The sequence below is a fragment of the Cervus canadensis genome, chromosome 29 (genome assembly GCF_019320065.1).
Source record: "Cervus canadensis isolate Bull #8, Minnesota chromosome 29, ASM1932006v1, whole genome shotgun sequence".
Taxonomy (NCBI): domain Eukaryota; kingdom Metazoa; phylum Chordata; class Mammalia; order Artiodactyla; family Cervidae; genus Cervus; species Cervus canadensis.
The window spans coordinates 35901987-35926165 of NC_057414.1; the positions used below are offsets into that span (position 1 = coordinate 35901987).

The 24179-nt window shown below is 40.1% G+C and overlaps 1 long non-coding RNA gene across 1 annotated transcript; it reads right to left on the reverse strand.

Annotated features, from left to right (window-relative positions):
- Window positions 1-6779: 6779 nt before the first annotated feature.
- LOC122430814 lies at window positions 6780-23631 on the reverse strand. Its single transcript, XR_006266380.1, has 3 exons — window positions 23490-23631; window positions 18534-18535; window positions 6780-6868 (listed from the first exon to the last, which is right to left on the reverse strand). It is a non-coding gene; the product is annotated as an uncharacterized LOC122430814 (long non-coding RNA).
- Between the last annotated feature and the right edge of the window lie 548 nt (window positions 23632-24179).

A 24179-nucleotide genomic window follows, 5' to 3' on the forward strand; every position in this document is an offset into this window, starting at 1 on the left:
AATCCCACAGGAAGTGAAAGGAGAATAGAGAAAAGAACTTCATAATTACTGGCTGAACATTTTCCAGATACAATGAAACCTTCGATCCCATTAGCAAAGCAGCTCACTTAATTCAAGGACAAGAAATATGACAATAATTCAAAGGCACAGTAATTCATTGTTTAAAACAATCAACCAAAGTAATGTAACCAGAAGGAAAAACAGATGCTGTAGAACAAAAAAATGGGAATCACAGCAGATTGCACATATGAAACAGAGGACACTGGCACCACATCTTAGAGTGCTGAGAGAAATTGAAGACAAATTGAAGATAAAGAGCACGATGATAGAATTAAACCCAGCTAGAGTTAATCCCTCAGATGTGAACCCAGACTGAAGATATAATCCAGGGCCCAGACGACAGCAGATTCCCCCATACACTGCACTTTCAAGCCTAAAGTCTGCCAGTCTCCAGGGTGCCATGTGCCTGGGCCCAGAACAGCCCCAAATGTTTATATGGAAGAGTAAATTAGAAGTCTTCCATCATACAAAATATATGCTCTCCTTATAAAGAAATTACATTAGAAATCAACATTCACTGGACAGAAGAAGAATTAGGTGATAGCACAGTGCGGACCTTCCCTCTTTTACTACTCCAATTTTTCTCATGAGTGAGCAGATAAATTGACATGACTTACATCTCTTCAATACTAGACACACTTGACCTGGGATACAGGATGGATTGTCACGGTTAAGTCTCCTCTCTTTTCTCCTCTCTTGCTCATCCTGGGCAACAGGGACTGCTCCCCTAAACCACCACTCAATCACTACAAACAAACCCAGATGATATTTGCCAAGTCTTTCACATACACCAGTGAAAAGTTGTTTCCTCCTATTTTGCACCTCTGGATCTTTTCAACCAACCATGTCTCTTGTACCAAATCCTGGGATCCTTATCCTCTGTCACTTGCAGGGATGTTCCCATATACAAGGCCTCAATTATACCCCATGAAATTCCTGCTGAGAGTGGCCATAATACATGCAAAAAGAGAAAGAACAGGCAGCTCCTTACTCACCCTTCTTGTTCCTTCACTACATACATTCACTGAAAACCTGTATCATAAGTATGTTACATACAGACATTCAAGTTGAAAACTTTCAAACATGTTAAAGTGCATTTGCATGTACAATCACATCAGTTAGTTCACAGATCTGAGACAGATTTTCGTGGGCACATCCCAGACTAGTTGGTGTGTTTTGTGTACTTTAATGTACAGAAGTGTATGGAGTACAACAGTGCAGTGTTTTCATTTCAAGCCTACACTGTCTGAACGGAAAAGCATAAATGCAGTGGTGAAGTAGATGGTACTACTACTCTACTTTTACAGCTGTGCTTAGTTGCTCATCTGTATCTGACTTTTGCAAACTATGGACTGTAGTCCGCCAGGCTCCTCTTGCCATGGGGATTCTCCAGACAAGAATACTGAAGTGGGTTTCCATGCCCTATCCAGGTACTGTTTGTTTTATTGTTTGGGCTTGTTTTTTATGTATTGTTTGTGTGAAAAGCATTATAAAGCTATTAAACTACAATAATATATAACCAATTGACTTAGTTGGCTACTAAGTAAATTTGCTGGACTTATGAAGAAACTGGGATTTTTGAACACCCTTTTGAAATGTAATTTCTTCATATACAGGGGATATACTGTTCTTCTGAGACCTGTGCATGCAAAAGTGAACACATTACCTCCAGGTTCAAGGAAGTCACATTGTTTGGGATTTTAGAGGAAACATGAGATCTCCATAATTCTAGCCATCTCAGTCCTTCAAAAGACCTTGATCAGGACAAACAAATACCAAAGTAGAAATAGTCATTGTGTTTCTACCCACTTCTAGATAGTATTGCTAACTCCTCACTCCTGGATCTTGCAATGCTAGTGGAATAGATGGAGAAGTGATGTGAACAGAAATAAGGGAGGTGAGAGAGGTAGGTCAGAATGTGAGGTAACAAAGACAAGGTATTTAGAAGCTGAAGAACTGGAAGAGATTTGGGTCCTGAGTTGGAAAAGCAGCTTTCAAAACAAATTGTGTCACGTGGCATGTATAATCCTCACTTCAGTCCTTAGAAGATTTCTACTGACCATTCTGTCTCTTTTTTTTCTGGAGCACAGTTCAGATCCATCTAGCTGTTTCTCATTGCTTCTCCTTCCTCCTGGCTCCCACACTGTGCCCAGCCATTCAGCCTCATCCATTCAGAAAAGGTTTGTTCTTTAAGGCAAGCACATGTGGCTACCTACCAAATGATCTATTCTCTTCTTCTCTTTCAAAACTGAAAATGGTTTGTCATATAGCTATGGGCCCAGTAGATACAGGACTGCATTTCCTGCCCTCCCATGCTCTTAGTCATAACCGGTGACTTTGCGATGCAAGTAGACCTAGAAGAGGGTTTTCTTGGAAGACTGCTTTCAAGGAGCTGATTTAGCTGAGAGATGAGACTCTTCCCTTACCCATCTATTTCCTAAATGTTGTCTGGATTTTAGTTGTGATAGCTGGAACTCCTGTAGTTGTTTTGGACAATCATGTAACCTTGGAGATGCATACCACCCAAGCTCCGGCTGGCCCACCTCCAGCTTTGTTTCAGTGGGAGAGAAAAATCAAGTTTATCTTGCTGAAGCTACGGTTGTTTTAGTTTTTTGCAATGCACATCCAAACATTATTCTGAAACTACTGTGTGTTTAATATGATACAGCCTTATTATTTTGTTCTGATTATTGAATATATTTATATTTTACATTTCTCTTATCTTTTTATTTTATAAATTGATTCATAAAGCCCAGGTATACTTAAATTGCATAAATGCAAAATTATGATTACAAGCCTTCTTTCCTATAGATTTTGCATTTTTATACTTTCTTATCTTCTTTCCTTTCTTGTTTTCCTCATATTTGTACAGCCTGGGCCATTTTCTCTCTTATCACCTCATCCATATCCATATCTGCAGGACAAGACAGACTGAGAGCTGTGTGGGGAGAAGCAAAGAAAAATGAATGATGGAACATGACTGAAGGACGGTGGCCCTTGTTACTCATCATGAATGTTCTGTAGTAGGATCACATTCCCCTGCCCTTGGTGGACCCACCACCCATAGGTTTCCTATGACCATGGAAGATACTCTGGCCAGTGGAATTTGAGTAGAGTTGATAAGTCACTTCAAAATGGAAGTATTATTTTCTGTCCCACGAGCTGGGATGCAGATGTAATGACAGGAGCTGGAGTAGCCATTTTAGATCAGAGGTAAGTAGCACAGCTGGAAGATGTGACAAGAAAAAAGTGGGCTCCCATCTCTGTGGAGAGACCTGCACAAACATTATATGAAAGAGAATTGAAAATTTATTGTATTTAAGACTGTTATTTAGGGTTTGATTACAGTAGGTGAACCTGTAACCTAACACTCATAATAGAATAACTGATCTTTGTGTTAGTCTTGTCTTGACGTGAGAGTCTGAGTGAGACAAGATCTACTGACATATATTTACAAGTGAGTCAAGTGACAGCCCTGCCCTCTGGAAGCTGTGGTCTAGTGTGGGTTTCAGAAACTCAAGCAAGAACAAAGCCACATGTCAGGACAGTCAAGATGCTGTCAGAACACTTGGGAGGGGAAGCTAAATCAGTCCTGATCTCAGGAGGTTGCTTGTAGCAGGGGACAATCCTCTATCAGTCTCCTCATAAATAGGCCATGGTGCCAAGATTCATGTAAAAGTGATGCATTACAAATTCCTTCCGGAGTGTTTTGCCTTTTGATCCAGTGCTTAAGATATGCATTTGAGACCTGGTTGTGGAAGATTGAAAATTCCCCAGGGCAACTAACCTGGTAGGCCACAACTACTGAGCCTGAGTGCACTAGAGCCTGTGATCTGCCAAAGAGAAGGACAGGATTGAAAACCAGTGTGCTGCAGTTACAGAGTAACTCTTGCTTGCTGCAAATAGGGAAGTCCTGAGCAGAAATGAAGACGTAGGACAGTCAAAATAAAAAAAAAAAAAAAAATCATCCCAGATAAACAAGTGTGGTCTCAGAGGAAGCAGGACATGACATAGGATAAAAGCAGTCTGGGTCTGATTTCATGCAAGTCGTGGAGAGGGAAGCTACAGTCTGTTTCCACAAGGAATTTGGGATATAAGTTGTGCCTCAAATGTGTCCCAACACAAGGCTGGGAAGCTGGGAATTCACTCTCCTACTAGCACCTCCCACTCATCCTTCAACTACACCCAGCTGGTGTCTCTGAGCTCTTGTATTAGATCCTCCAAAGACAAATCAAAGGTGACACTAGAAGCAAAAGACACCAAAGTTCAGGAAAATGAAACCTCATATCATGTCTTGATTTCTGCACTCACTTTGCCATTTCCAGCATCATATCTGGAATACTGCCTGTCTAAAGAACCCCATGGGTCTCTACAGGTAACCTTTTTTAAATTTTTCTAAATTGAGCTTTTAATTTATATAGGAGTATAGTGTATTTACAGTATTGTATTAATATTAGTTGTATGGGAAATTAATACCCTTATACATACACATGTATCTATTATTTCTTAGATTCTTATCCCATACAGAATATTACAGATTATTGAACAGAATTCCTGTGCTGTACAGTAGGTTTGTTGATTATCTATTAAATGTAGTATTATACATATATTAATCTCAAACTCTCAATTTATCCCTCTCCTACCTTGCCAGTGTGGTAACTATAATTATTGTTTTGACCGATGGAAGTGTCTAGACACTTATTGAATCAGAGTTCATGCTTGTGAGAGTGCAGTGGCCAGGGATAGAAAACCTGAGAGACACTCACTGGATATGATGCAAAATGATGAGAAGGACCCTGCCATGCAAAAAGCTGGGAGAAAAGCATTCTAGATGTGGGAAGTAGCCCCTGCTAAAAACCAAGGTAACCAAGCTTAATAAATGGCTACCCTTCCACTGCCAACCATCCTTCCATGCTTGGCCTACAGGTCAACCACCATGGCCTCATCCTATACTTCAGTTGTGAGTCAGCAGCATGGAGCCATATCAAATTTCTTACGAGGGACAAACCTGGGGTTATCACAAGGAAGAATCGGCTCTGGACTCAGGGACGTGTACACAGACTGGTTTTCACCAAGAGCATCAGATGCCAGGGGAAGCAGGAATGCCTTGACTAACTCCATGTACTTGTTCTCAGGTGTAGAAACTCCAAGGAACTGATAGAGCAAAGAAACAAGTAATCACTCTTGTTTCATCTTGCCCTGTGTGATTCCCATGGCCTTTTGACCACACTGCTCTCTGCCCAAAAACTCTTTCCTCTATTCCTTCTCCAAAGGTGGCTTGGGAATAACATCAGCCCCTGACTCTGAAGCCTGGTGGCTGAAACTCAACTCACAATCAGCTGGGACCCAGAGATGTCCAGGCTTGTTCTGTGTTTCTGTCCTTTTTCTCCAACCAGATTCATAAAGCAAAGTCCCCGAAAAACATAAATGTGATTGTAACCTACTCAAGGCCTTTGAAGCTCCAAGGTCTCTTGCAGCATCAAAGAGGGAACACAGCCCCTTCATCCAGGCTAGACTGTTGGATGACCTGCCATTTGCTCTCTGGCTTGGAAGGATACCCACAGTTAGAGTGGAATCACAGGGCCTCTGGGGGAGGCTGTCCATCTCCCCGTGACTCATTGCCAGTGAGTACAACTCTATCCACTGCACATCTGGAGTAAGAATTCCAGCAGGAAAGACATGACCTACAAGTTTAACCAGAGACTCATGCAAGTCTGGCCCTCTGTTAGGAACTATTCTTTTCCCAGTGTTTCTTCCTTCCTTCCTGGGTCCTGTGCAAGCTGCCCATCTCCTGGCTACTGGGTTATGAATTCATCCTCCCTTCATTTGCAGATATCTACACAGTCCGACTTGTGGCTCACTACCTACCTGGGCCCAATCCCTCACATGAAGATGGCACATAAGAAGGGAAAACCAAGGAGGTGTCTGCCCAGTTCATTGTTTCTAAAAATGTCTGCATTCCTTCTGCTTCCAGACCCTGTCCTGAATCAACATCTCCAGTTAGATGACTCAGAAACCAGTCTGGGTTTGATTTCATTCAAGCCATGGAGAGGGAAGCTACAATCTGTTTCCACATGGAACTTGGGGCATAAATTGTGCCTCTAATGTGCCCCAACCCAAGGCTAAGGAGCTGGGATTTCACTCTCCTACAAGCACCTCCCTCTCATCCTGTAACTACACCCAGCTGGTGTCTCCAAGACCTTGTATTAGATCCTCCAAAGACAAATGAAGGCTGACACTAGAAGTAAAAGACACCAAGGCTCAGGAAAATGCAACTTCAGATCATGTCTAAATTTCAACACCCACTCTGCCATCTCCAGCATTGTCTCTGGAATCCTGCCTGTCTAATGATCCCCATGGGTCTCTACAGGTAAGCTTTTTTTTTTTTTCTAAATTGAGCTTTTAATTTATATAGGAGTATAGTGTATTTACAGTATAGTATCAATATTAGTTGTGTGGGCAATTAATTCCCTTATACATACACATGTATCCATTCTTTCTTAAATTCTTTTCCCATACAGGATATTACAGACTATTGAGCAGAATTCCTGTGCTATACAGTAGGTCTTTGTTGATTATCTATTAAATATAGTAAAGTATACAATGAAAAGATTCTCAACATCACTCATTATCAGAGGAATGCAAATCAAACCTCAGTGAGGTACCATTACACTCCAGTCAGAATGGCTGCTATCCAAAAGTTTACAAGCAATAAATGCTGGAGAGGGTGTGGAGAAAAGGCAACCCTCTTACACTGTTGGTGGGAATGCAAACTAGTACAGCCACTATGGAGAACATGGTGGAGATTCTTTCAAATATGGAAACAGAACTGCCTTATGTCCCAGCAATCCAACTCCTGGGCATAGCCACCGAGGAAACCAGAAGTGAAAGAGGCACGCGTACCACAAAGTTCATCACAGCACTGTTTACAATAGCCAGGACATGAAAACTACCTAGATGTCCATGACCAGACGAATGAATAAGAAAGCTGTGGTACATATAATGGTACAGTGGAATATTACTCAGCCATTAAAAAGAGTTCATTTGAATCAGTTCTAATGAGGTGGATGAAACTGGAGCCCATTATACAGAGTGAAGTAAGCCAGAAAGAAAAACACCAATCCAATATACTAACGCATATATGTGGAATTTAGAAAGATGGTGACGATAACCCTATGTGGAAGATAGAAAAAGAGACACAGATGTATAGAACAGGCTTTTGGACTCCATGGGAGAAGGCGCAGGTGGGTTGGTCTGAGAGAACAGCAGTGAAACATATATTATTAAGTGTGAAACAGCCCACCAGGTTGGATGCATGAGACAAGTGCTCAGGCTGGTGCACTGGGATGCCCCAGAGGGATGGGATGGGGAGGGCAGTGGGAGGGGGGTTGACGATGGAGAACACATGTAAATCCATGGCTGATTCATATCAATGTATGGCAAAAGTAACTACAATATTGTAAAGTAATTGGTGTCCAACTAATAAAAATAATTGGGAAAAAATTAATATAGTAGTATACATATATTAATCTAAAACTCTCAATTTATCCCTCTGACACCTTGCCACTGTGGTAACTATAATTATTGGTTTGACCGAGGGAAGTGTCTAGGCACTTTTTGGATCAGAGTCAGTGCTTGTGAGAGTGCTGTGGCCAGGGAAAGCAAACCTGAGAGACACTCATTTGAGATGATGCTAAATGTTGAGGAAGACTCGGCCATGCAAAAAGCTGGGAGAAAAGAATTCTAGATGTGGAAAGTAGCCCCTACTAAAAACCAAGGTAACCAAGTTTAATAAATGGCTACCGTTCCACTGCCAACCATCCTTCCATGCTTGGAACGTGGACAACAGCTCAATCACCATGGCCTCATCCCATACTTCAGTTTTGAGTCAGCAGCAAGGAGCCATATCAAGCTTCCCAAGAAGGATGAACCTGGGGCTATCACAAGGCTGAATCGGCTCTGAACTCAGGTACGTGTACACAAACTGGTTATCACCAGGAGCATCAGATGCCAGGGGCACCACCAGCGCCTAGACTCTCTCCATGTACTTGTTCTCAAGCGTAGAAACTCCAAGGAACTGAAAGAGCAAAGAAACAAGGGGTCACTCGTGTTTCATCTTGCCTTATGTGATTCCCATGGCCCGTTGACCACACTGCTCTCTGCCCAAAATCTCTTTCCTCTATTCCTTCTTCAAAGGTGGCTTGTGAATAACATCAGCCCCTGACTCTGAAGCCTGGTGGCTGAAACTCAACTCAATCAGCTGGGCCCCAGAGATGTCCATGCCTGTCCTGTGTTTCTGTCCTTTTTCTCCAACGAGAATCATAAAGCAAAGTTCCTGAAAAACATAAATGCGATTGTAACCTACTCAAGGCCTTTGAAGCTCCAAGATCTCTTGCAGCATCAAAGAGGGAACACAGCCCCTTCTTCCAGGCTAGTCTCAAGCCCCAAATTCCCTCAGCCAGGGGTTCCCTGAGTTAACATAAAACACTTACCTAAGTTGCCAGAAGGCTGAGAAGAGAATGCTTCTCTCTATGAATGCAGGTTCATGTTACCCAGGAAGCCAAGGGTATATGTTGTGTGAATGAGGAGCAGGTGCTCTTTGGATTCTAAGTTGGGAGTGAGTCAGTCACCACTTGCATGACTGCCTCCTGGGGTCAAAACAACTGGGGTTTGCCCACTGTGCCTTGTTCATGGATGAAACAGCCCTGAATATTGCTTTCCTAGTGCTACATGGAGGCAGGTTTGCTGGTCAATTTGGAAGCAGACTTGAGGGGCAACAGCAAAGGAACTTCCTCTCTTGAGATTGCAGACAACTGAGAGCTCCCGAGTAGTGGATGCAATTGACGTTTCACTCATCTTGCCCTTCCTCGAAGTCTCCTAGCCTGGGAACCAGAGTTCCTGAGTCCCAAGTCTTCACTAGTTGCCTGCAGCCTTACACTGAGTCATACACCCCAGGGTTCAGTTTGCCATCTCTTGGATGAGGGATACTCGACTTGCTCCAGAACACTTGTACCAGACTGAAGCTCAATGCCAATCAGTGGACAAGTGGCTCAGAGGTGCCTGTTGCTGAGGATGCTGAGGCTGCCTCTGCTGGGCCGGGGGCTTTAACTGTCTGGTGATGTTCCTGGGTCCTGGGCTCAGGACTGGAAGTGGCAGACCACTTGACACACAGCTTCTGTGACACCGAAAACTTTAGAGGCCTTTCCCACTGGAACTTACTGTCACTTGGGTTCTGTGGGATGAGATCAGGTCGTTATAATTCAGACATTACCAATGGGGAAGCTTGTAGATTCTTCAGCGGAAACCCAAATTTGGCTGATGAATCCTCTCTCCTAAAAATCTCTGGGAACAAGATATGCCAGGACTCTTAGACAAATTTTGTAGTATTTTAAATCCTATTTCAAGTATGTCATCTTTTGGACGACCTGCCATTTGCTCTCTGGCTTGGGAGGATACTCACTGTTATAATGGAATCAAAGGGCCCCTGGGGGAGGCTGTCCATCTCTGCGTGACTCCTTAACAGTGACTCTGCAGCTCTATCGGCTGCACATCTGGAGTAAGAATTCCAGCAGGAAAGAAGTGACTTCCAAATTTAACCAGAAGACTCAGGTAGGTCTGGCCCTCTGTTAGGCACTATTCTTTTCCCAATCCTTCTTCCTTCTCTCCTGCGTCCTGTGCAAACTGCCCACCTCCTGGTTACTGGATTCTGAATTCCTATTCCCTTCACTTGCAGCTATCTATGGAGTCCCACTTGTGGCTCATTCCTTACCCAGGCCCCATAACTCACCCGACAATGCCCCTAAGGAAGGGAAAACCAAGAAGGGCTCTGCACAGTTCATTGTTTTTAAAAATGTCTGCATTCCTTCTGCTTCCAGACCCTGTCCTGAATCAACATCTCCAGCTAGATGACTGAGCTTAGCAGCAAAATGAAAATGCAGATGGTGGGGAGGGCCAGGGGGGAGGTCGGGAAGTTTGTCAGGTGTGGGGCACAGTTTTCAGATAACAAGAGATCTGTTGGAGTAAGAAGCATGTGGTCCTCCCATTAATCATTCATTGGGAACCTGCCTGAATCTGCTATCTTGGGCTCTTCAGGGTATCACTAAGACAGAAACTTCAAAATGGACCTACTATAAACTTCTTACTACTAAACGATTTCACACATAACAAAAATAAGAAGGAAGAGTGGCATGAACCCTATATTACATCATTTAACATCTATAACTACAAAACTAACCTCTTACTCTCACAGGGTGTCGTAGACTGGAGACTATGCAACATCAATGTGGTGGACAGTTGAGTTCCCAGTAAAGACATTCTTGACTTACATCAGGTCTTTCACTTCTTCCTATGTTCACACATGTGGTGGGGGATGGGACTGAGGAAGAGGGAGAATAAGAAAGAAAAAGAGGAGAGGTTAATCCCATCATGAGGGAATCACCATCAAACACCATGTCAACCTGAGTACCTCCCAAAGACTCTATTTCCTAATCCCATCACATTGGGAGTCAAGGATGGACAGAATTCAATCCATAGCAGCTATGCAGATCTGTTTCTAAATCAAGACAGACCCTTATTTCATTCTCTATCATACTCCATATTCATTTTTTCTGAAGTATTTTAAGGACGAGATGAACATTTCACAAAATGTACATAAAGAGTATATGGGGTAACATGATAGGATGTGAAAAAATTGCTCTTGTCTTCCCAATAAAATGAACATCTTATATCCAGTCCATATGAAAATTTCCCTGATTTTCATAAAGCAGTTGTCTTTTCACAGTTTATTGAAAGAATGTACTTATTTGTTGCACTTGGTTTTTCTCTTTTAAGACAAAATAACTGCTCCTATCCCAATTTTAATGCCATTTACTTGTTCAGAAACTGGGAGGAAGCAGGGTGGTTTGTCTTACAGAATGCCCCTCTATTGGGTTTAGAGCAGGAGTCCACAGTACCAGCACAGTGGGCCAGGACCAGTACCAGTCTCTGGTCTATTAGGAACCAGACCTCCACAGCAGGAGGTGAGCTGCAGGGCAGTGAGTGAGTCTTCATCTGCATTATAGATAATCCCCATCACTCTCTCATCACCCGCATAAGGGACAGTCTAGCTTGTTTTCCTGGAACTGTTTGTAGTTGCATAACATATGCTTAATAGAAACAAAAATAGCATACATATTGATGATTATTTCCTTTCTCAGTGCTCAGAATGGTCAGTTGGTGCCCTATCAGTCTATCACAGTGACAAATTAGATGTTGTCTTTTAACATTGGGACACATTCGACCAGCTTAAAATTAAATATTAAAACACTCTGATCATGGGATCCAGCCCCATTCTTCAAGGCAAATATAAGGAGAAAAGGTGGAAGTACTGACAGATTTCTTCATCTTATCCTCTAAAACCACTGTGGATGGTGAATTCAGCCATGAACTCAGAAGAAGTTTGCTTCTTGGCAGGAAAGCTATGACAAACATAAACAGTTGAGGAGAAGCAGAAACATCATTCTGCCCAATAAACTGGTAGATGGTTGGCCTTTTCATGCGGAGTCTTAAACTTTCTGTCCAGTCCCCACTGGTCTTTGAAGTCCCTCAGGTTCCTGTCATTCAAGATTCCCAAGATTATTTTGTGCATTTCTTGATCCAGTCCTGAAATCAGCCATCTCTTTAAGATCATCTGATGGGATATATATTTAGAAGCTACATGTTAGACCTCAGAACAGTCACTGTTATCAAGTTGTCTTTCTTCTGGGCTTAACAGTGGTCACAGGAGGAAGTATACATTTTCCTTAGAAAATAAAATAAAACTGAATATATTTTGTTGGTACAAACTTATGCTTTCAGTACACAGTTTAAGACAGCAGGATTTTAATTAAACTTCTTTATGATATGTGTGAACCTATTTTTCTAGCCACTGAAGAGCTTACATCAGAACATTAGTTTTAATTATTGTCTTGCTTTGAGCTATTAACATACGTACGATTCTGTCACAATAACAGAAACAATATCAGGAAGAATAAGTTGTTGAATTATTGCTAGCCACAGCTGTGATCGCGGTGCAGAAGCATGGCGGCTGCAAAGTCACTGCAGAAGCACGGTGAAGAGGAATTTCCCCACATTCAAGCTCAGGGGTGGCAGTCAAAAGGAGCTACCCTACTTCCAAGGTAAGGAGGAATTACCTGCAAGGCAGGAATCCCTTAGAAGCAATGGAGTAGCCATCATAGTCAACAAAAGAGTCAGAAATGCAGTACTTGGATGCAATCTCAACAATGACAAAATGATTTCTGTTTGTTTCCAAGGCAAACCATTCAATATCACAGTAATCCAAGTCTATGCCCCAACTAGTAATGCTGAAGAAGCTGAAGTTGAACCGTTCTATGAAGACCTACAAGGCCTTCTAGTACTAACACCCAAAAAAGATGTCCTCCTCTTTGCAGGGGGCTGGAAAGCAAAAGTAGGATGTCAAGAAACACCTGGAGTAACACGCAAATTTGGCCTTGGATTACAGAATGAAGCAGGGCAAAGACTAATAGAGTTTTGCCAAGAGAACGCTCTGGTCATAGCAAACACCCTCTTCCAACAACACAAGAGAACACTCTACACATGGACATCACCAGATGGTCGACATCAAAATCAGATTGACTATATTCTTTGCAGCCAAAGATGGAGAAGTTCTACACAGTCAGTAAAAACAAGATCAGGAGCTGACTGTGGCTCAGATCATGAACTCTTTATTGCCAAATTCAGACTGAAATTGAAGAAAGTGGAAAAAACCACTAGATGATTCAGGTATGACCTAAATCAAATCCCTTATGAATATACAGTAGAAGTGAGAAATAGATTTAAGGGACTATATCTAATATACAGTGTGCTTGATAAACTGGAAAACTCAGCAGTGGCCACAGGACTGGAAAGGTCGTTTTGATTGCAATCCCAAAGAAAGGTGATTTCAAAGAATGTTCAACTACCACACAGTTGCACTCATATCACACGCTACCAAAATAATTTCTCCAAGCAAGTCTTCAACAGTACATAAACTGTGAAATTCCATATGTTCAAGCTGGATTTAGAAAAAACAGAGGAACCAGACATCAATTGCGAACATCCTTTGGATCATAGAAAAAGCAAGAGAATTTCAAAAAAATCCCTACTTCTGCTACATTGACTATGCAAATCCTTTGACTGAGTGGATCACAACAAACTATGGAAAACCTACAGAGACTGGAATACCAGATCATCTTATCTGGCTTCTGAGAAGTCTGTATGCAGGTTGAGAAACAACAGCTAGAACTCAACATGGAACGACAGACAGGTTCCATCAGGAAAGGAGTATGTCGAGGCTGTATATTGTCACCCTGATTACTTAACCTATATGCAGAATACATCTTGAGAAATGCCCAACTGGATGAGGCACAAACTGGAATCAAGATTGCTGGGAGAAATATCAATAACCTCAGATATGCAGATGACGCCACCCTCATGGTAGAAAGTGAAGAGGAGCTAAAGGACCTCTTTGTGAAAGTGAAAGAGGAGAGTGAAACTTCTGGCTTAAACTCCACATTCAGAAAATGAAGGTCATGGCATTTGGTCCCATCACTTCATGGCAAGTAGATGGTGAAACAATGGACAACGTGAGAAGCTTTACTTTTGGGGGCTCCAAAATCACTGCAGATGATGACTGCAGCCATGAAATTAAAAGATGCTTGCTTTTCTGAAGAAAAGCTATGACAAACCTAAACAGCATTTTTAAGCCAGAGACATTACTTTGCTGAAAATGTTCAGTATAATCAAAGCTATGATTCTTCCCAGTTGTCATGTATGGATGTGAATGTTGGATCGTGAACAATGGTGAGCAATGAAGAATTGATGGATTTGAACTGTGGTGTTGGACAAGACCCTTGAGAGTCCCTTGGACTGCAGGGAGACCCAAGCAGTCAATGCTAACGGAAATCAATACTGAATGTCCATTGGAAGGACTGATGCTGAACCTGAAGCTCCAATATTTTGGCTAACTGATGTAAAGAAGAGACTCATTAGGAAAGACCCTGTTGCCGGGAAAGATTGAAGGAAGGAGAAGAGGACGACAGAGGATGAGATGGTTGGATGGCATCACCAACTTGATGGACATGAGATTGAGCAAGCTTCAGGAGTTGGTGAAGAACAGTGAGCCCTGGCATGCTGCAGTCCATGTGGTTGCAAAGAGTCAGACATGACTGAGCAACTGAACTGAACTGAACATACCCCATAGCAAATACTATTTGTAATTGGCATGTTTCTCCAGCAAGACTTGGGCTTCCCAAGGCCCCAAGACATATCCCCAATCAAGTCTACACCCATGCACAGAAGTCAGTACCTACCATTCACAAGGCATTCAGTGAGTTCTGATTGCAGGGGAACATCCATTTTGGTAGACATAGAGGAGCAAATGACACATTTATCTTCTTGTCTCAAACACCTCCAAAGGAGACATCATACATGAAAGAACAGTTTTTTACATCAAACATCTGGCAGCAGAGAATGGATTCCTGAGGCAGGGAGCAAGTAAGGTGAGTTCTACAATTGCCCCAACTCCAAGAAATAGTTTCCAACACATCCATGGAAGGGGTATCTAGGCAGAGAGAAGCAGTATCCTCAAGAAGAGAGATTTGAGACTGTAGGTAGTTAGAGTTCACAGGAAAGATCTACACACAGAGATCTGTGGCAGTGTACAGGTGACACCTCTCCAGTTTTCAGTGGAGAATTGATAGTCCTACTTAGAATTATAGGGAACAATCTTTGAGCCTCAAATTGAGCCAAGTCTAATTGTGTCTCCACCCACCAGAGTGGAAATTACTCATAATTCCCATGACATCAGTAGGGCCCTGAAGACAATATTGCCTTGCTAGTGGGGAATAATAAACCTGATCTAAAGCTGGTCTCATTTCAGCTTAAAAAACTGAAAAGCAAGCCTTCAAAAAGTACAATTCTATCCAAGAAATTAACAGAGTTTGCAAATAGTACCAGGAATAATTTCTAAATGTTAAAAAATATCCAGCTTCCAAAGCATAAAATGACCACATACAACATCCAATTTAATATTTCCATATAAATTGTGAAAGTATTTGTCTTAATTCCATCGTATATTGTAAAATAATTATCCTCAAATTAAGATAAATATATTTAAAAAGAAAAAAAAATCCAGATGTGCAAAGAAACAAGAAAATGTCCATAATGATGGAAAAATCAATTAGCATAAACACAGTTAAAAATATACATTACATAATTAGCAGGGAAGGACATTAGAATGTTTATTACAACAATAATCCTTATATTCATGAAGCTGAAGAATATTGAGTATGTTAAGTTGAGACATGGAAAATAGGAATGGAAATACTTTGGGAAAAATTTAATTGTCCATCACAGAAATTTGAAACAACTTTAAGAATACTAACATATATGTAAATGGAATCCCACAGAAAGTGAAAAACAGGAGAATAGAGCAAAGAACTTCATAATTACTGGCTGAAAAATTTCCAGATGTGATGAAAGCTTTAAACCCATAAACACAGAAGCTCAAGTAACTCAAGGACAAGAAATACGACAACTATACAAAGGCATATCATAATTCATTGCTTAAAAGCCAGTCCAGGTTGGATGCATGAGAAGTGCTCGGGGCTGGTGCACTGGGATGACCCAGAGGGATGGGATGGGGAGGGAGGTGGGAGGGGGATTCAGGATGGGGGACACTTGTATATCCATGGCTGATTCATGTCAATGTATGGCAATAACCACTACAATATTGTAAAGTAATTAGCCTCCAATTAATAAAAATAAATGAAAAAAATCAACCAAATAATTGTAACCAGAAGGAAAAACACAGAAATAGTAGAAGAAAAAATGAGAATGACAGCAGATTAGGCATATGAAACAATGTTAGCCAGAAGACACTGGCACCACATCTTAGAGTGCTGAGAGAAATATAATTGACTAAGAATTTTATACCCAAGAAAAATACATATCAAAAACCAGATAAAATACTTTCTCAGACATACAACAACTACAAGACTGCATCACCCCAACAGAACAATGTAATAAATGTTTTATAAAAAGTCTCAAGTCAGAAGGAATTGAAAAGTAAATGGAAATCTATATCTACCAGGGTATGAAGAGTACCCCAAATGAAAAACATGTAATATACATTAAAAGGCAAATATAGGGCCTTCCCAATTGTCTAGTGGTTAAGGATCAGCTTTGCAATGCATGGGATGCTGGTTTGTTCCTTTGCCAGAGAACTAATATTCCACATGCCACTGAGCAACAAAGGCTGTATGTCTCAAATAGAGCTTACATACTGCAAGTACTGAGCTTGCCCTCCTCAAATAGAGAGTTCCCTAGCAGAAGGAAGATCCTGCATGCCAAACTAAAAAAGAAAATATAAGTAAATAATTAATTTAATAATTATTAATAATTATCATAATTAATAATGATTGGCAAGTTAAAGATGCATACCATGGATCTTAAAACTACTTAGAAAACATTTACAGTTATTAAAGTGACAAAGGATATAAAAGGGAATCATAAAAACTACTCAGTCACAAAGAAGTCAGGGATGAAAAGAGAAATGGGAAGAAAGAACATGGGAAAAACTGAAGATAAAGAGCAAGATGATAGAATTGAACCCAGACTGAAGATATAACCCAGGCCCCAGATGAGAGCAGATCCCCATACACTGGACTCTGAGCCAAAACAGAGCCTGCCAGGTCCCAGGGCCCCATGTGCCTGGGACCAGAACAGCCCCAAAGTTTTATATGGGACAGTAAATTAGAAATCTCCCATCATACAAAGTACATCCTCTGTTTATAAAGAAATTGCATTAGAAATCAATGTTCACTGGACAGAAGAAGAATTAGGTGATAACATAGTGTGGACCTTCCCTCTTCTACTACTCTAATTCTTCTCAGGAGGGAGCAGATAAATTTACAGAACTTACGTCTCTTCAATAGTAGAAATACGTGACCTGGGACACATGTTCGATTTTCATGGTTCATTCTCCTCTCTTTGCTCATACTGAGCAACAGAGACTGCTCCTCTAAACCACAGCTCAATCACTACAAACAAATCCAGATAATATTTGCCAAGTCTTTCACATAAACCAGGGAAAACTCATTTCCTCCTTTTTTGCACTCCTGTCTCTTTTCAACCAACTATAGGTCTTGTGCCACGTCCTGGAATCTTGGTCCTCTGTCACTTGCAGTGATGTTCCCATACACTGGGCCTCAATTATCCTCAATGGAATTCCTATTCAGAGTGGCCATAATACATGCAAAAAGGGAAATAACAGGCAGCTCCCTACTCTCCTCTCTTGTTCCTTAACTACATACATTCACTGAAAGCCTGTGTAGCAAGTCTGTTACATATAAACCTTCAAGTTGAAAACTTTCAAACATGCAAAAGTGCATTTGCATGTACAATCACATTAGTTAGTTCACAGATCTGACACACATTGCCATGGGCACATCTCAGAGAAGTGGGTGTGCTTTGTGTACTTTATTGTACAGAAGTGTATGGTGGACAATGGTTCAGTATTTTTATTTCAAGCCTACGCTGTCTGACGGAAGCATAAATGCAGTGGTGATGTAGATGGTACTACTACTCTACTTTTAAAGGTGTGCTTAGTGGCTCAGCTGTGTCCAAGTTTGGCAACATACAGACTGTAGTCCGCCAGGCTCCTCTTGCCATAGGGAATCTCCAGACAAGAATACTAGAGTGGGATTCCATGCCCTATCCAGTTACTGCAAGATTAAAAATGTTTGTTTTATAGTTTGTGATTCTTTTTTATGTATTATTTGTGTGAAAAGTATCATAAAGCTATTAAACTACTATATTAAACTAATATATAAGAAATTGTCTTACTTGGCTACTTAAGTATCTTTGCTGGGCTTATGAAGAAATTGGGATTTTGAATACCCTTTTGAAATGTAACCTTTTCATATACTGGGGACTTACTTCACTGCTAAGACCTGTGGATACAAAGTGAACGCATCCCCTCCAGGTCCAAAGAAGTCACATTCTTGTTTGGGATTTAGGAGGAAATGTAAGATCTCCATAATTCTAGCTATCAATGTCCTTTCAAAACTCCTTGATCATCAGAAACTAATATTAAAGTAGAAAAGCTCATTGTCTTTCTACACACTTTTAGAAAGTGTTGCTAACTTCTCAGTACTGGATCTTGTAATGCTGATGACTGGATGGAGAAGAGATGTGAACAGAAATAAGGAAGGTGAGACAAGTAGATCAGAATGTGAGGTAACAAAGACAAGGTATTTTGAAGCTGAAGAATTGAGAGAGATTTGGGTCCTGAGTTAGAAAAGCAGTTTTCATAACAAATTGGGTCAGGTGGTATGTCTAATCCTCACATCAGTCCTTATAAGATCTCTACTGACCAGTCTGCCTCCTTATTCCAGAGCACAATTCAGATCCATCTAGCTGTTTCTCATTGCTACTCCTCCCTCCTGGCTCCCACACTGTGTCCAGCAGTTCAGCCACATTTATTCAGAAAAAGTCTTTTCTTTAAGGCAGGCACTTCTGGATACCTACAAAATGATCTATTCTCTTTGAAAACTGTAAATAGTTTTTATACAGCTATGAGCCCAGGAGAGACAGGACTATATTTCCTGCCCTCCCATGCTCTTAGTCATGACCAGTGATTTTGAGATGCAAACAGACCTTTAAGAAGGATATCTTGGAAGACTGCTTTCAAGGAGCTGATTTACCTGAGAGATGAGTCTCTTCCCTTCCCTACCTTCTTCCTAACTGCTGCCTAGATTTTAGTTGTGATGGCTGGTACTCTTGCAGTTGAATTGGACAATCATGTAACGTTGGAGATGGATTATACACAACCTCTGACTGGCCCACCTCCAGCTTTGTTTCAGTGGGAAAGAAAAATCAAGTTTGTCTTGCTAAAGTTATGGTTATTTTAATTTTTTGCAATATGCATCCAAACTTAATCCTGATAATACTATGTGTTTAATATAATACTGCCTTATTATTTTGTTGTGTTTAGTGAATATATTTATACTTACATTTCTCTTATTTTTTATTTTATAAATTGATTCATAAACCCCAGGTGTACCTAAATTGTATAAATACAAAATTATTATTAGAAGCATGTTTTCCTATAGATTTTGCATTTTTATACTTTCTTATCTTCTTTCCTTTCTTTTTTTCTCCATATTTGTACACCCTTGGCCATGTCCTCTCTTATAACCTCATCCATATCCATATCTGCAGGCCAAGACAGGCTGAGAGCTGTGTGGGGAGAAACGAAGAAGAATGAATTACAGGGACAAGAATGAAGGATGGTGGCCCTTGTGACTCATCATGAATGTTCTGTAGTAGGATCACATTCCCCTGCCCTTCTGTGGACCCACCACTCCAAGGTTTGCCATGACCATGGAAGATACTTTGGCCAGTGGAATTTGAGTAGAGGTGATATGTCTCTTCCATATGGAAGGGTTATTTTCTGTCCCATTAGGTGGAATGCAGGTGCAATGACAGGAGATGGAGTAGATATATTAGACCAGAGATAAGTAGCACAGGTGGAAGATGTGACAAGAAAGAAGTGGGTCCCCATCTCTGTGGAGAGAGTTGCACTAACATTAGATGAAAGATATTTGAAATTGTATTGTATTTAAGACAATGTTACTTAAGGTTTGATTACAGTAGTTAAACCTGTAACATAACACTCATAATAGTATAAGTGATCTTTGTGTTAGCCTTGTTTTGACATTAGAGTCTGGTATAATGAGAAAAGATCTACTGACCTATATTTACAAGTGAGTCAAGTGACAGCCCTGCCCTCTGGAAGCTGTTGTCTAGTGTGGGTTTCAGACACTCAAGCAAGAGCAAAGCCACATGGCAGGACAGCTTCAAGATGCTGTAGGGAAACTTGGGAGGGGAACCTGAATCAGTCCTTGTCTCAGGAGGTTGCTTGAGGTAGCAGAGAATCCTCTGTAGGTCTCCTTAAAAATAGGCCATGGTTGAAAGTTTCCTGTAAAAGTGATGTATTTCAAATTCCTTCCAAAGTGTTTTCCTTTTTGATCCAGTGCTTAAGATATGCGTTTGAGACCTGGTTTGGAAAGATTGTAAATGCCCCAGGTCAACTAAACCAGTGGACCACAACTACTGAGCCTGAGTGCCCTAGAGCTTGTGATCTGCATCAGGAGGAGCATGGGATTGAAAATCCAGTGCACTGCAATTACAGAGTAGCCCTTGTTTCCTGAAAATAGAGAAATCCTGAGCAGCAATAAAGACCTAGTGAAGCCAAAATTGTTTTTAAAATATGGGGAAATGAACAATAACACAATAATTGTGGGAGCCCTTAACATCCCACTCATACCTATGGATATATCAACTAAATAGAGAATTAATAAGGAGACACAAACTTTAAATGATGCAATAGACCAGTGAGACCTAACTGATATCTATAGGACATTTCACCCCAAAACAATGAATTTCACCTTTTTCACAAGTGCACATGGAACCTTCTCTGAGATATATCACATCCTGGGCCATAAATCTAGCCTTGGTAAATTCAAATTAATTGAAATCATTCCAAGCTGCTTTTCTGACCACAATGCAGTAAGATTAGATATCAGTTACAAAAGAAAAACTTTTAAAAATTCCAACATATGGAAGCTGAACAACACGTTGCTGAATAACAAACAAAGCACAGAAGAAATAAAAAAGGGAATGAAATATACATAGAAATGAATAAAAATGAAACCACAACAACCACAGACCTATGGGACACTGTAAAAGCAGTGCTAAGGGGAAGGTTCATAGCAATGCAGGCTTAACCCAAGAAACAAGAAAAGAGCCAAATAAGTAACCTAACTCTACACCTAAAGCAAGTAGTAAAGGAAGAAATGAAGAATCCCAGGGTTAGTAGAAGGAAAGAAAACTTAAAAATTAGGGCATAAATAAATGCAAATGAAACAAAGGAGACCATAGCAAAAATCAACAAAGTCAAAAGCTGGTTCTTTGAGAAGATAAATAAAATTGACAAACCATTAGCCAGACTCATCAAAAAAGAAAGGGAGAAGAATCAACTCAACAAAATTAGAAATGAAAATGAGAAATCACAACAGACAACACAGAAATACAAAGGGTCATAAGAGACTACTATCAGCAAATATATGCCAATAAAATGGACAACTTGAAAGAAATGGACAAATTCTTAGAAAAATAAAATTTCCAAAACTGTATCAGGAAGAAATAGAAAAACTTAACCAACCCATCACAAGTACAGAAATTGAAACTGTGATCAGAAATCTTCCAGGAAACAAAAGTCCATGGCCAGACAACTTCACAGCTGAATTCTACCAAAAATGTAGAAAAGAGCTAACACCTATCCTACTCAAACTCTTCCAGAAAATTGCAGAGGGAAACAAACTGCCCAACTCATTCTATGAGGCCACCATCACTCTAATACCAAAACCAGACAACGATGCCACAAAAAAAAAAAAAAAAAGGAAAAGAAAAGAAAACTACAGCCAATATCACTGATGAACACAGATGCAAAAATCCTTAACAAAATTCTAGCAAAAGGAACCCAACAACATATTAAAAAGATCATACACCATGACCAAGTGGGCTTTATCCCAGGGATGCAAGGATTCTTCAATTATCTGCAAATCAAGCAATGTAATACACCAGATTAGCAAATTGAAAGATAGAAACCATATGATTATTTCAATAGATGCAGAGAAAGCCTTTGACAAAATTTAACATCTATTTATGATTGAAAAAAAAAAAAAAACAACAGAAAGCAGGAATAGAAGGAACATACCTCAATATAATAAAAGTTATATTTGACAAACCCACAGAAAACCTTATCCTCAGTGGTGAAAAATTGAAAACATTTCCCCAAAAGTCAGGAACAAGATCAGGGTTCCCACTCTAATCACTACTATTGAACATAGTTTTGGAAGTTTCAGCAACAGCAATCAGAGCAGAAAAAGAAATAAAAGGAATCCAGATTAGAAAAGAAGAAATAAAACTCACTGTTTGCACATGACATGATCCTCTACATAGAAAACCCTAAAAACTCACAAGCAAATTACTAGAACTAATCAATGAATACAGTAAAGTTGCAGGGTATAAAATTAACACACAGAAATCACTTGCATTCCTATACACCAACAATGAGAAAACAAAAAGAGAAATTAAGGAAACAATCCCATTCACCATTGCAATGAAAAGAATAAAATACTTAGGAATAAATCTACCTAAAAAACAAAAGATCTATATATAGAAAACTATAAAACACTGATGAAAGAAATCAAAGAGGACACAAATAGATGGAGAAATATACCATGTTCATGGATTGGAAGAATCAATATAGTGAAGATGAGTATATGACCCAAAGCAATGTATAGATTTTCAATGCAATCCCTATCAAGCTACCAATGGTATTTTTCACAGAACTAGAACAAATAATTTCACAATCTCTATGGAAATACAAAAAAAAAAAAAAAACCCTCGAATAGCCAAAGCAAACTTGAGAAATAAAATGTAACTGGAGGAATCAACCTGCCTGACTTGAGGCTCTACTGCAAAGCTAGAGTCATTAAGACAGTATGGTAGTGGCACAAAGACATAAACATAGCTCAGTGAAACAAAATAGAAAGCCCAGAGATAAATCCACACAGCTATCGACACCTTATCTTCAACAAAAGAGGCAAGAATATACAATGGAGAAAAGACAATCTCTTTAACAAGTGTTGCTGGGAAAACTGGTCAACCACTTGTAAAAGAATGAAACCAGAACTCTTTCTAACACCATACACAAAAATAAACTCAAAATGGATTAAAGATCTAAACGTAAGACCAAAAACTATAAACCTCCTAGAGGAGTACATAGGCAAAACACTCTCTGACAAATCACTGCAGGATCTTCTATGACCCACCTCCCAGAGTATTGGAAATAAATGCAAAAATAAGCAAATGGGGCCTAATTAAACTTAAAAGCTTTTGCAAAACAAAGGAAACTATACACAAGGTGAAAATACATCCTTCAGATTGGGAGAAAATAATAGCAAATGAAGCAATGGACAAAGAATTAATCTCAAAAATATACAAGCAACACCTGCAGCTTAATTCCACAAAAATAAACGACCCAATCAAAAAATGGGTCACAGAACTAAACAGACATTTCTCCAAAGAAGACATACAGATGGCTAACAAACACATGAAAATATGCTCAACATTGCTCATTACCAGAGAATTGCAAATCAAAACCACAATGAGGTACCATTTTATGCCAGTCAGAATGGCTGCTATCCAAAAGCCTACAAACAATAAGTGCTGGATAGGGTGTGGAGAAAAGGGAACCCTCTTACACTGTTGACAGGAATGCAAACTAGTATAACCACTCTGGAGAACAGTGTGGGGAGTACTTTAAAAACTGGAACTAGAACTGCCATATGACCCAGCAATCCTACTGCTGGGCATACACACTGAAGAAACCAGAATTGAAAGAGACACATGTATCCAAAGTTCATTGCACCACTGTTTATAATAGCCAGGACATGGAAGCAATGTAGATGTCCATCAGCAGACGAATGGATAAGAAAGCTGTGGTACATATACACAATGGAATATTACTAAAAAGAATACATTTGAATCAGTTCTAATGAGGTGGATGAAACTGCAGCCTATTTTACAGAGTGAAGTAACCCAGAATGAAAAACACCAGTACAGTATACTAATGCGTATATATAGAATTGAGAAAGATGGTAATGATAACGCTATATGTGACAGCAAAAGAGAACAGATGTATAGAACAGTCTTTTGGATTCTGTAGGAGAGGGCGAGTGTGGGATGATTTTGGAGAATGGCATTGAAACATGTATATTATCATATGTGAAATGGATCGCCAGTCCAGGTTTGATGAATGTGATAGGGTGCTTGGGGATGGTGTACTGGAATGACCCAGAAGGATGGGATGGGGAAGGAGGTGGGAGGGGGGTTAAGGATGAGGAACAAATGTACACCTGTGGCAGATTCATGTCAATGCATGGCAAAACCACTACAATATTGTAAAGTAATTAGCCTCCAATCAAAATAAATTAATTTATATTTTTTAA